We start from the raw sequence: 11,128 nt of genomic DNA on the forward strand, positions 1-11,128 counted from the left end.
GAAGACCAGTTTGCCAACCAAGCCCTTGCTGACGGCCATACCACCTTGAACACGCCTGATCTCACCTGATCTTGTCTGATCTCAGAAGCCAAGCTGGGGTGGGCCTGGTTAGTACTTGGATGGGAGACTGCGTGGGAATACCAGGTTCTGTTTTTGGGCAAGAAGATGCACAAGTTATGTATACTCCTCAACCCACACTCTGCCAAATAGCTCGCCATTGAGTCTTTCCACGGATACTTTTTAGTTGAGTCCAAGAACTTCCCTAACAGTTTCATTCTCAATGCGTCTAATGTCAATGAGCCCCAATCATCCTCCCTCTCTTTTGTTGGCAATTAGGGTTCTATGAGCAATCAGATTTCTCCTCTTTCTCCAAAGAAAGGAGGATATCTCACTATTCAAGGAGTTTAGTGCCCAGTTGGGCAGCTCACAAGCACTCAGAATATGAGTAATTTTGGACAGGACTAGAGCATTTGTTACCACCACCTTACCTCTTAGGCTAAGACCCCTCTCCACAGATTCAAAGTTCTCTGCACTTTGTTAATCGTGCATTCCCATGTTTTAACTGCAGCTTCTTTTTTCATCTAACCCTATAAAAATACCTAAAAGCGTATAATCATGTCACAATGATTGACTTGGGAAGAAGCTATTACGAATGCCAATTGTCAAATTCTATCAACATTATTTTTTTCCTGGACAATGTACACATCTTACCTATTTCAACAAGCGAGCAAAACATTGGGATGCAGCATCTTTAGAAGACCACTTTGCCAACCAAGCTGTTTCTTACGGCCATACCACCTTGAACACGCCTGATCTCATCTGATCTCAGAAGCCAAGCAGGGTTGGGCCTGGTTCGTACTTGGATGGGACACCGCCTGGGAATACCAGGTGCTGTAAGCTTTTCCACTTCTCTTTGCGCTCGGCTCTGCCACTGCTGCTTCTGCATTAACACGTACACAGCTTCTTTTTCGATACAGAAGAAGGAACTTTAAAACACATCACGTTTTTTGCTCTGGCCAAAATGCATAGTATATTTCGGCTAGAATTCAATCTGGAAAGATAACTGAAAAAGCTTACAGCACCTGCTGTTCCCAGGCGGTCTCCGATCCAAGTACTATCCAGGCCCGACCTTGCATAGCTTCCAAGTTCAGACGCTTTCAGGGTGGTATGACTGTAAGCAACAAAGTGAGTGACAAAAAGGTCCTTTATACAAGAAAATGGTGCTTACACAGGATCGCATCATGGATAGCAACTGCATTGTGTATATTTTGTAAAACATAGCGTATAATCATGTCACAATGATTGACTTGGGAAGAAGCTATTACGAATGCCAATTGTCAAATTCTATCAACATTATTTTTTTCCTGGACAATGTACACATCTTACCTATTTCAACAAGCAAGCAAAACATTGGGATGCAGCATCTTTAGAAGACCAGTTTGCCAACCAAGCCCTTGCTGACGGCCATACCACCTTGAACACGCCTGATCTCACCTGATCTTGTCTGATCTCAGAAGCCAAGCTGGGGTGGGCCTGGTTAGTACTTGGATGGGAGACTGCGTGGGAATACCAGGTTCTGTTTTTGGGCAAGAAGATGCACAAGTTATGTATACTCCTCAACCCACACTCTGCCAAATAGCTCGCCATTGAGTCTTTCCACGGATACTTTTTAGTTGAGTCCAAGAACTTCCCTAACAGTTTCATTCTCAATGCGTCTAATGTCAATGAGCCCCAATCATCCTCCCTCTCTTTTGTTGGCAATTAGGGTTCTATGAGCAATCAGATTTCTCCTCTTTCTCCAAAGAAAGGAGGATATCTCACTATTCAAGGAGTTTAGTGCCCAGTTGGGCAGCTCACAAGCACTCAGAATATGAGTAATTTTGGACAGGACTAGAGCATTTGTTACCACCACCTTACCTCTTAGGCTAAGACCCCTCTCCACAGATTCAAAGTTCTCTGCACTTTGTTAATCGTGCATTCCCATGTTTTAACTGCAGCTTCTTTTTTCATCTAACCCTATAAAAATACCTAAAATGGATTTACATCTCTTGGTTTTTTTAAAACCCCACTTGTTAAAATAATTATGATTTGAACCACAAAATAAAATTTCTGACTTTTCTTTATTTATCCTTGCACCCGAAGCCAACTCATAAGCTTTAATATGCTGTAAAACCCTATCAACACTGTACTCATCTTTTACCATAATATTGATATCAGCTTATTGGGCTATTTTTGTCTCCCATCCTGCAGGGGTTAAAATGCCATTTATTTCCTTATCCTTCTGGATCATTACTGCCAAGGGTTCAGCAACTAAGCTATACAGCAGGGCAGACAAAGGGCACCCCTGCCTCACTGACCTTTTGATTTGAACATCCACAGATAAAAACCCATTACATTTAATTCTACAACTCGCTTTGCTGTTAAGCAATTTAATCCATTGAATGAACTTTGGACCAAAACCAAACTTCTCCAGTACAGCCAGGAGGAAAGGGTGCTCCACCCTGTCAAACACTTTTTCAAGGTCTGTTCTTAAGAGTAGACCCCCTTGTGCTGACATAATCTACCCCCCCCCCCCCCCCCTCGGGTGCACTCCATGGCTGTCTAGGTGGCTGCTAGCTCGCTGAGATTCAACCGGGTTACTGGGCTCTGTGCTTAATTTATCCTGCCGCTAGCCTGCATGAAGACTAGGGTTGAGTGAGTCAGCTAGTATTGGTTAGGTAGTTGGCTAGAGGAATATGGTCCCATATTAAAGCAGCCTTTCATCTTGTTAGCAGTGTGGAAAACTTTGTTTTGTGCTTTGTCCTCTCTGGCACTGATGGGCAGTAACGCGTTACTGTAATCTAATTACTTTTTTCAAGTAACGAGTAAAGTAAGGGATTATAATTGCAAAAACAGTAATTATATTACTGTTACTTTCAGGCTGCGTTACTGCGCTACTGCGTTACTAAATCGTGATTTTGTTTTGTGAGACTGTTTCGTGACAATAACGTATAAGCGGCGCGACGTCAGTGGTAAACAACAGACGTCAGTGGTAAACAACAGACACGTGAAGTGAAGAACAAGAGACAACATGGAGCGCGGGTGAGAGCAGGAACATACAGCGTTTAATGGTTGGAAGTACCAGCATTACTTTGCGTTTGACTCGGTAAAAGGTGACAAAAATATTAGCGTCCGCTGTACACTGTGCGTGGGAAGAAAACTTTTATCCACATCAAAAAATTCCACCTCAAATTTAACCAAGCACCTAGCTAGCCGGCACGGGAATGTCAAACTCGCTGAGAAACCCCCGGTTCCCCCCACCGATATGCCCGCTGCGGCCACCACATCCAGTTCCACCGGGCGAAACTTCGAGGGCCCCTCTCCTGCTAAACAGGTGAAAATAGACTTGAGAGCGACAGGACTTAGTGATGCAATGTGCATAAAGTTAAAAGACTGAAACTGATAAAACAAGTTTTAAAAAAGACAGTTTCATTCGATTCAATTTTATATAATGGAATATGCAGAAGGAATAGAATTAGGCTGAAAGGTCTATTGCTTTATAGTGTATTCAGGTTGTGCATCATGTTTTTGAAAAGTAACTAGGTAAAGTAATTAAAGTACCTAATTACTAGTACCTAAGTACTTTACTGATTACTTAATCAGTAAAGTAACTGGATTACTTTCTTGGAGAAGTAATCAGTAATCAGTAACTTATTACTATTTCCAAGTAACTTGACCAACACTGCTCTCTGGTGTGTTAGTTTTAAGCAAAAGAACAGGTAAATATCTTAAGTGCCTCCTTTTCAACGAAGTGCCCTAAGTGACAACTAAAATGGCTTCAATTGAGGATTTTGTTCAATCTCCCAGTATAAGATTGCTTAACACTTACAAAAAGGAGCAGTTCTTGCAAGTAGCTGATCATTTTGGTGTTGAGGCTTCTAGAAAATTAAGTAAGGATGACTTGCTTGCTACATTAAAGGCCCACCTAGTGGAAGAAAAAATATTGTCTGTTCGGGTAGAGCGTGAAAAGGCCCCTGTGGAAATTGCCAGTGTTTCTGATGTAGCTTTCCCCAATCCAGGTTTACCAGGTAAAGTGCCTAGTGTAGCGCTGGATTGTCTTTTGAGCAGCAAAAAGAGCTCCTACTGCTTCAGTTGCAGCATGAACAACGGCATGTTTTGGAGTTAGAGAAGCTGAAACATGATGCCCGACTCAGAGCTGAAGTGGCCCATGCTCGGGCCAGACAGCAGCTCGAATTGGAGCGTTATAAGCTGGAGTTTATGAGTCAGGGAAAGTTTCAGACTCCTGAGGCTCAAGAATTGGCCATGTTTGTTCCTCCTGCTCCATCATTTGATGTTGCTGTCAACTTGAGGTTGGTTCCACGATTTAATGAGAAGGATCCCGATATTTTCTTTGTGTTGTTTGAACGTTTGGCAGAGGCTAGAAATTGGTCCGATGCTGAACGAACTCTGTTGCTTCAGTGTGTATTTACTGGCAGGGCCCAGGAGGTTTTTTCATCCCTGAGTGTTGCTGATAGTGGCAGTTACCAGTTAGTGAAAGCTGCAGTGCTTAAAGCTTATGAGTTAGTACCATAAGCCTATCGTCAGCGCTTTAGGTCGGTCAGGAAAGAGAAGCAGTCTTACATTGAGTTTGCTCGTGATTTAACAGTTCATTTTCAGCGCTGGTGTACTTCATCTCAGGTTAAGACCTTTGGGGATCTTCAGGAGTTAATCCTACTGGAACAGTTTAAAAACACCTATTTAAATGAACAAAAAGTAACCAAAGTTTCAGAGGCTGCCCAGTTAGCAGACGAGTTTGTTTTGACACATAAAGGTTTTTTTGGTGACAACCGTGGTCTGGGTGATACTGTATGTAGAGAGAGTAGTGGGGGTGCTCACTCAGCAGTAAGTGTCTGTCTGAAGGGACAGCAAAGTTCCCAGGTAAAGGGGACCGTGGGTTGCTGGGTAAGTTGGACTTCAGTCGGGTTTGTAATTACTGTTTTGGTAAGGGTCACTGGAAAAATTAGTGTCCAGTGTTGAGGAAGAAAGTTAAGTCAGGTTATTTACCAATCAAACCATGTGGGGCTGCTGTGACTCTGGGAGCAGAGGAGCGGGCCAGTGTCATCGCTGCTGTGCAGGCACACACTAAACCCTCTTCTTCAGAGTCTGTGGTTGTGGATACTGTCGTGAATCCAGATCAGACAGTTTGCCACATGGATGAGATTGACCCTGGTTATCTCCCTTTCGTGTCTGTTTCACTGGTTGAGGGTGAGGACAGAGTTCCTGTGAAAATCTTAAGAGATCCAGGAGCGTTAGACTCATTTATTTTGGACTCAGTGTTACCTTTCTCTACTGAAACTCACAGTGGTACCAGTGTGGGGGTACGAGGTATGGGTTTGATGCTTTTAACATTATTCTCAGACCTGGTGCAAGGTGAGGTGGTAATGGCGGTACGTCCTGCCTTGCCCATGGGGGGGGGATACATGTCATACTTGGAAATGATCTGGCTGGCGCTCGTGTGTGGCCTGATTCTCCAGCTCAGGTGGCCTCTCCCATTTCCCAGGTCGAGGTTTTTGAATCTCCTATCTCTTCTGAAATGGCACTTCCTACCTGTGTGGCAACACGTGCTATGTGCCGTGCAGGTGGTTCTGGTCTTAAAAGCCCAGATAGGAAAAGTGTGTCTGTATTTCCAGTGCCTGTTTTCCCTTTGCCTATGTCTTCCAGTGATTTGGTGAATTTCTACTGGCCTCGGTTGAAGAGGAATCTCTCTGCCTTTGTTAAAACTTGTCATACATGCCAGCTGACTGGTAAGGCTAACCAGTCCATAAAGTCTGCTCCTTTGTAACCAATTCCTGTTGTTGTTGTTGTTGATCAGCCAGCACCTTCTTATTGATTGTGTTGGACCCTTGCCACGTAGCAATTTTTTACTTACAGTGATTTGTCAGGCTACCTGCTACCCAGCTGCCTACCCCCTCAAAAATATTACCACCAAGTCAGTTGTCAAAGCTTTGACACAGTTCATTTCCATCTTTGGTGTCCCAAAGGTGATACAGTCAGATCAAGGCTCTAATTTCTGTTCCAAAATATTCATAGAGGTGCTAAAGCAGCTAAATATCAAACGCTCCCAGTCAAGTGCTTACCATCCCCAGAGCCAAGGAGCTCTGGAGAGGTTTCATCAAACCCTCAAGTCTCTTCTCCGGGCCTATTGCACTGAGTTGGACTGGGACTGGGAGGAAGGGTTACCCCGGTTGTTGCTGGCTGCTAGGGAGGTTTCTCAGGTTTAGGTTTTAGCCCTAATGACTTGGTTTTTGGTCACACAGTTCGTGGCCCATTAGCCTCATTACACAGTGACTGGAAGGGTGAAGAGGCCCCCAAAAACTTGATAGACTATGTAAATGGTTTCAGACAACGGCTGTATCGGGCAAATATATTGGCGAGGGAAAAGCTGCATGTAGCTGAGACTAAAATGAAGAGTCTTTATGATCGTCGCAGTGAGCGCAGAGAGTTTAGCCCTGGGGATCAAGTTCTCAAGATCAAGCCCTTTTGCCTTTAGCTTGTTCCCCTTTCCAGGCTAAGTTCTCAGGCCCATATACAGTGGCCTGTAAGGTGTCAGATCTGAATTATTTAATCAACTCCTGACAGGAGGAAGTCAAAGCAGCTGTGTCACATTAACTTGTTGAAGCCCTATTATGCTCGTCCCTCTCGTTCTGAACAGTCACTTTCCTCTGTGGCTGCAATATATCTCTCTCCTCCTCCTCTGGGTCCGGTAGGAGAGAAGGAGGGATTGGAAGCTCCAGATGACGGAATTTTGAGAGGTCGTCTTAAAAATTCAGAGTCGCTTGCAAATCTTGATGAGTTGTTGAAACATTTATCTGAAACTAAGCAAAAAGACCTGTTGGAGTTAATAAGACGTTGTCTTAGATGTCTGTTTGAAGATATTCCATCGCGTACTCATCTTATTGAGCATGACATTGATGTAGGTGATTCTCAGCAGACAGCAGACAGCGCTTTTATCACGTCTCCAGACAAGCGTCAACATTTAGAGGCAGAGGTCAGATACATGTTGGAAAATGGTATTGCAGAGCCTTGTGCTTCTAGTTGGTCCTCCCCATGTCGTCTTGTGAATAAACCTGATGGTACTTTTAGACCTTGTACTGATCTGTGTAAGGTGAATAAAGTAACCAAACCTGGTTTATGGTTTATGTGGGTGGAGGGGTGACACCATTAGTGGTGTACACGGATCACAATCCCCTCACTTTTCTCCATTCACTTCAAAATCCAAATCAGCGGCTTATGCGCTGGTGTCTTTTCCTCCAGCCATTTAATTTGGATATTCGACATGTAAAGGGGTTTGAAAATATAGTGGCTGATGCCATGTCTCGTGCCATGTCAGCTTAAATGTTGTTCTCCTTGCAGTGTCTCTCCCTGTCCATCTTGGTTGTCCCCCTCTTCCTAGGTACTGTGATGGGAACTTGCATGTCAGAAGACAAAGAAATGTAAATTCACAGTTTAATCCACCAGGGTGTGTCCCGACCAGACCACAGAAGAAAGAGGTGTTCAAACATTTGGTCTGTCAGGATGCATCCCGGACAGGTATGGGAACAAAGGGGGTGTTAAAGTAGCGTCTGATCAACAGGATGTGTATTCTTTTGCATATCCCAGGTCTACAGGAAACCCCCCAAGCCTACAGGTGAACCCCCATTGTCCTCACCCCATAAATAGCAACACAAAGAGAAGCTCTGGGAACACTGTTTTCAGAACTGTTTTGATTGCGTGACTGTCTCGACTATAACAGCTGTTCCTTTTTGCAAAAATAAATGCGCACAAGAACTCCATGCAGCAGACTTCATCTCCAAGAAATTTCCACAACAGCATAGCCAACCACTGAGGGCGCCATGGCTATTTAAGAGGTGGATTTCCCCGCTGCTGGCTCTCCCTCTCTGCTTCCTGGTTGGTTGCGTCAATGCTGGCTCAACCACGCTCGCGTCGGGCAGGTAAGGCGGCTAGTCTGCTCACCTTCGGTGTAGACCTGTGGGTTATTATTAATTGCTGTGTTGTACTGCAGGGCCCTTGGTTCGAGTGCCCCGGAGTTTTTATTGATCGTGTACCCTGCTCACTGTCGGCACGGTGATTTTTGCGGTCAGGTGTGTGGCGTCAGCAGCTGACTACATAGTTGGCGCTGCTCGTAGCTGGGGACTGCTGCTGCTTTGTGGGGACCTGCTTTGGATCGCTGCTGCTTTGTGGGGACCTGCTTTGTGTGGGTCGCTGCTGCGTTGTGTGGATCGCTGCTGCGTTGTGTGGATCGCTGCAGCTTTGTGTGGATCACTGCTGCTTTGTGGAGATCGGCGTCAGTGAGTTTCCTCGGCATGTCCGCTACAACGCGCCGATTTCCAGCCTCCGTCTGGTGGAGAGGCTCTACTTCACCAGCTGTGGACCTGCCTTCTTAGGACATTTGCTTTTCCCCTGGCTTACATCACTCGCAAGTATTGCGTGGTACTCTGGTGTGCTGACTGTTATTAATTGACTGGCTTGATTGGAGCCTGTTTGCTAGGGGTGTGGGTTGCATTTTTGTTTTCATTTAGTTGCCCTGCCCCGTTGTCTTGATTTGTTGTATTGATTATTTTTGTATTTAGATTTATTTGTTTAGATATTTCATTTTTGCAGAGTTTTTCTTGTTTCTTACATTACACGAATCCAGACATTGCACCATCACTCCATCTCTCTGGCCTCACATCAAGCCTTTTCTCACTCTTTGAAGTGGAACCTGACATGGCATTAGTTTTGCCTTCATTTTCCACACAACAGCATCTGCAGCAAGGTGCTTACAAACTTGTAAATTTATTGACTCCCCACCAGCATCTGCATCTTCATCCATTACATCTGCTATTTTGGGTAGAGTCAGAGACTCAGACATGACACTATTTTCATTCTTGCTCTCATTACAAACACTCAGGTATTGAATTATTGTACAAAATGCATTTTCTGACTCTTTAATGACATTCACGTGTATAATGTCCCTGGGCTCCATACTTAGGAGCCTGGGCATTCTCTAAGAATATGCCCAGGCTGGATACATAAATTACATACTTTAACGTCTGTCATGAATGACTCCAAAGAATTCATTCCCCAGAACTGTTGTGAATTTTGTTGAATAAGGCAGAGACTGTACATAGTCATTAAATCTGACTTAACAAAACCTTGTTCCATCCGCAATGTTTGTACCTGGCCACATCCTTCTTTTTATATCCAACGTGGCGCTTACCCCCCATCCGTTTAACTTCTTGTGGATTTCCTCATCCAGTATATAAGTTGGCAGATTCAGAAATGATACAACTAGCTCATCGTTGCAAAGTTCCTTCGCCATAATCCTCACATTCCCATTTTTGAAACCATCTAGAAGCCGGTCGATGAGCCTTCGGATGACTCATCGTCAGTTCATATTTCTTTTCTGCTGTCAGTCTGCATCCAAGCAATCCACCACAGAGCTCACGGACACACTTCATCAGTCTGGGCATATTCTTAGAGAATGCCTGGATTTCTTATGTCATAAGTGTGGAGCCCAGGGACATTATGCACATGAATGTCATCAAAGAGTCAAAGTTGTAGTCTGTTTCAGGTCCAGAAAGGAAGGCCATGGAGGAGTACATCGCTTCGTTGCTACAGGCGGGTATAATCTGTCCTTCCTCCCCACCCGCTGGAGCAGGGTTTTTCTTTGTGGGGAAGAAGGACGGCACCCTTAGACCATGCATAGACTATAGCCCGCTCAATGATATTACTGTTAAAAACCAGTACCTCTTTCCACTAATTTTGTCTGCTTTTGAGTTATTTCAACAGGCCAGTATTCACAAAGTTAGATCTGTTTGCTTATCATTTGATAAGAATAAAGGAGGGGGACGAATGGAAGATGGGGTTTAATACACCTAATGGGCACTACAAATATCTGGTTATGCCATTTGGACTCAAACGCTCCTGCGGTGCTCCAGGCGTTTGGCAATGAGGTCCTGAGGGATTTCTTGAATGATTTTGTTTGTGTATTTGGATGACATTTTGATTTTCTTTCCTGATATAGGAACGCACCAAGGCCAAGTACTGCCTCGCCTGTTAAAGCACGAGCTTTTCGTGAAGGCAGAGAAGTGAGTTTCACGCTTCCACTCTCTCCTTCTTGGGGTTCATTATCTCGGCTAATCAAATCTGCATGGACCCCGAGAAGGTAAGTGCTGTTGCCAATTGGCCCACTCCGGTTAATCGGAAGAAGGTACAGCAGTTTCTGGGATTTGCTAATTTTTACAGACAATTCATTAGGAATTTTTGTTCAGTTGCTGCCCCCTTGCATGCTATCACATCATCCAAGCAGCTGTTCCAGTGGAACCTGCGGGCAGAGGACGCCTTCAAATGATTGAAGCAGGCCTTCACCACGGCTGCGATCCTCACTGTTCCGGACCCCAATGGCAGTTTGTGGTGGAGGTTGATGCCTCCAACGAAGGAGTGGGGGCAGTTCTCTCTCAGAGGTCTGCGACGGACAGCCGTATTCACCCCTGTGCCTACCTGTTCCGGAAATTGACACCAGCTGAGAGAAACTATGACGTGGTCAACCGGGAACTGCTTGCCGTAAAGACGGCTTTAGAAGAATGGAGACATTGGCTGGTCCCTTTCTGGTATGGACGGACCATAAAAATCTGGAATAGATCAAGAGACTGAATTCGCGTCAAGCCAGGTGCGCCCTGTTTTTTAGTATATTTCGGTTTACATTATCGTATAGAGTTGGTTCACAGAACACCAAGCCAGATTCGCTTATACAGGTGCTGGTCATATAATTAGAATATCATGAAAAAGTCGATTTATTTCAGTAATAAAAAAAGTGAAATTTGTATATTATATTCATTCATTACACACAGACTGATATATTTCAAGTGTTTATTTCTTTTAATTTTGATGATTATAACTGACAACTAATGAAAAACCCAAATTTAGTATCTCAGAAAATTAGAATATTAAGACTGATACAAAAAAAGATTTCTAGAAATGTTGGCCAACTGAAAGGTATGAACATGAAAAGTATGAGCATGTACAGCACTCAATACTTAGTTGGGGCTCCTTTGGCCTGAATTACTGCAGCAATGCGGCGTGGCATGGAGTCGATCAGTCTTTGGCA

General features: G+C 44.3%; 1 non-coding gene and 2 pseudogenes across 1 annotated transcript; all 3 read left to right on the top strand.

The window, feature by feature from the left end:
• The first annotated feature begins 27 nt into the window (after window positions 1-27).
• On the top strand, window positions 28-156 carry LOC139210387 (5S ribosomal RNA; annotated as a pseudogene).
• A 625-nt stretch (window positions 157-781) lies between these two features.
• Window positions 782-900, top strand: LOC139210400 (5S ribosomal RNA). Its single transcript, XR_011585258.1, has one exon. It is a non-coding gene; the product is annotated as a 5S ribosomal RNA (ribosomal RNA).
• Window positions 901-1,456: 556 nt separating this feature from the next.
• Window positions 1,457-1,585, top strand: LOC139210388 (5S ribosomal RNA; annotated as a pseudogene).
• Window positions 1,586-11,128: the final 9,543 nt, after the last annotated feature.

This window comes from Pempheris klunzingeri, chromosome 11, assembly GCF_042242105.1.
Source record: "Pempheris klunzingeri isolate RE-2024b chromosome 11, fPemKlu1.hap1, whole genome shotgun sequence".
In the NCBI taxonomy this organism is placed as follows: domain Eukaryota; kingdom Metazoa; phylum Chordata; class Actinopteri; order Acropomatiformes; family Pempheridae; genus Pempheris; species Pempheris klunzingeri.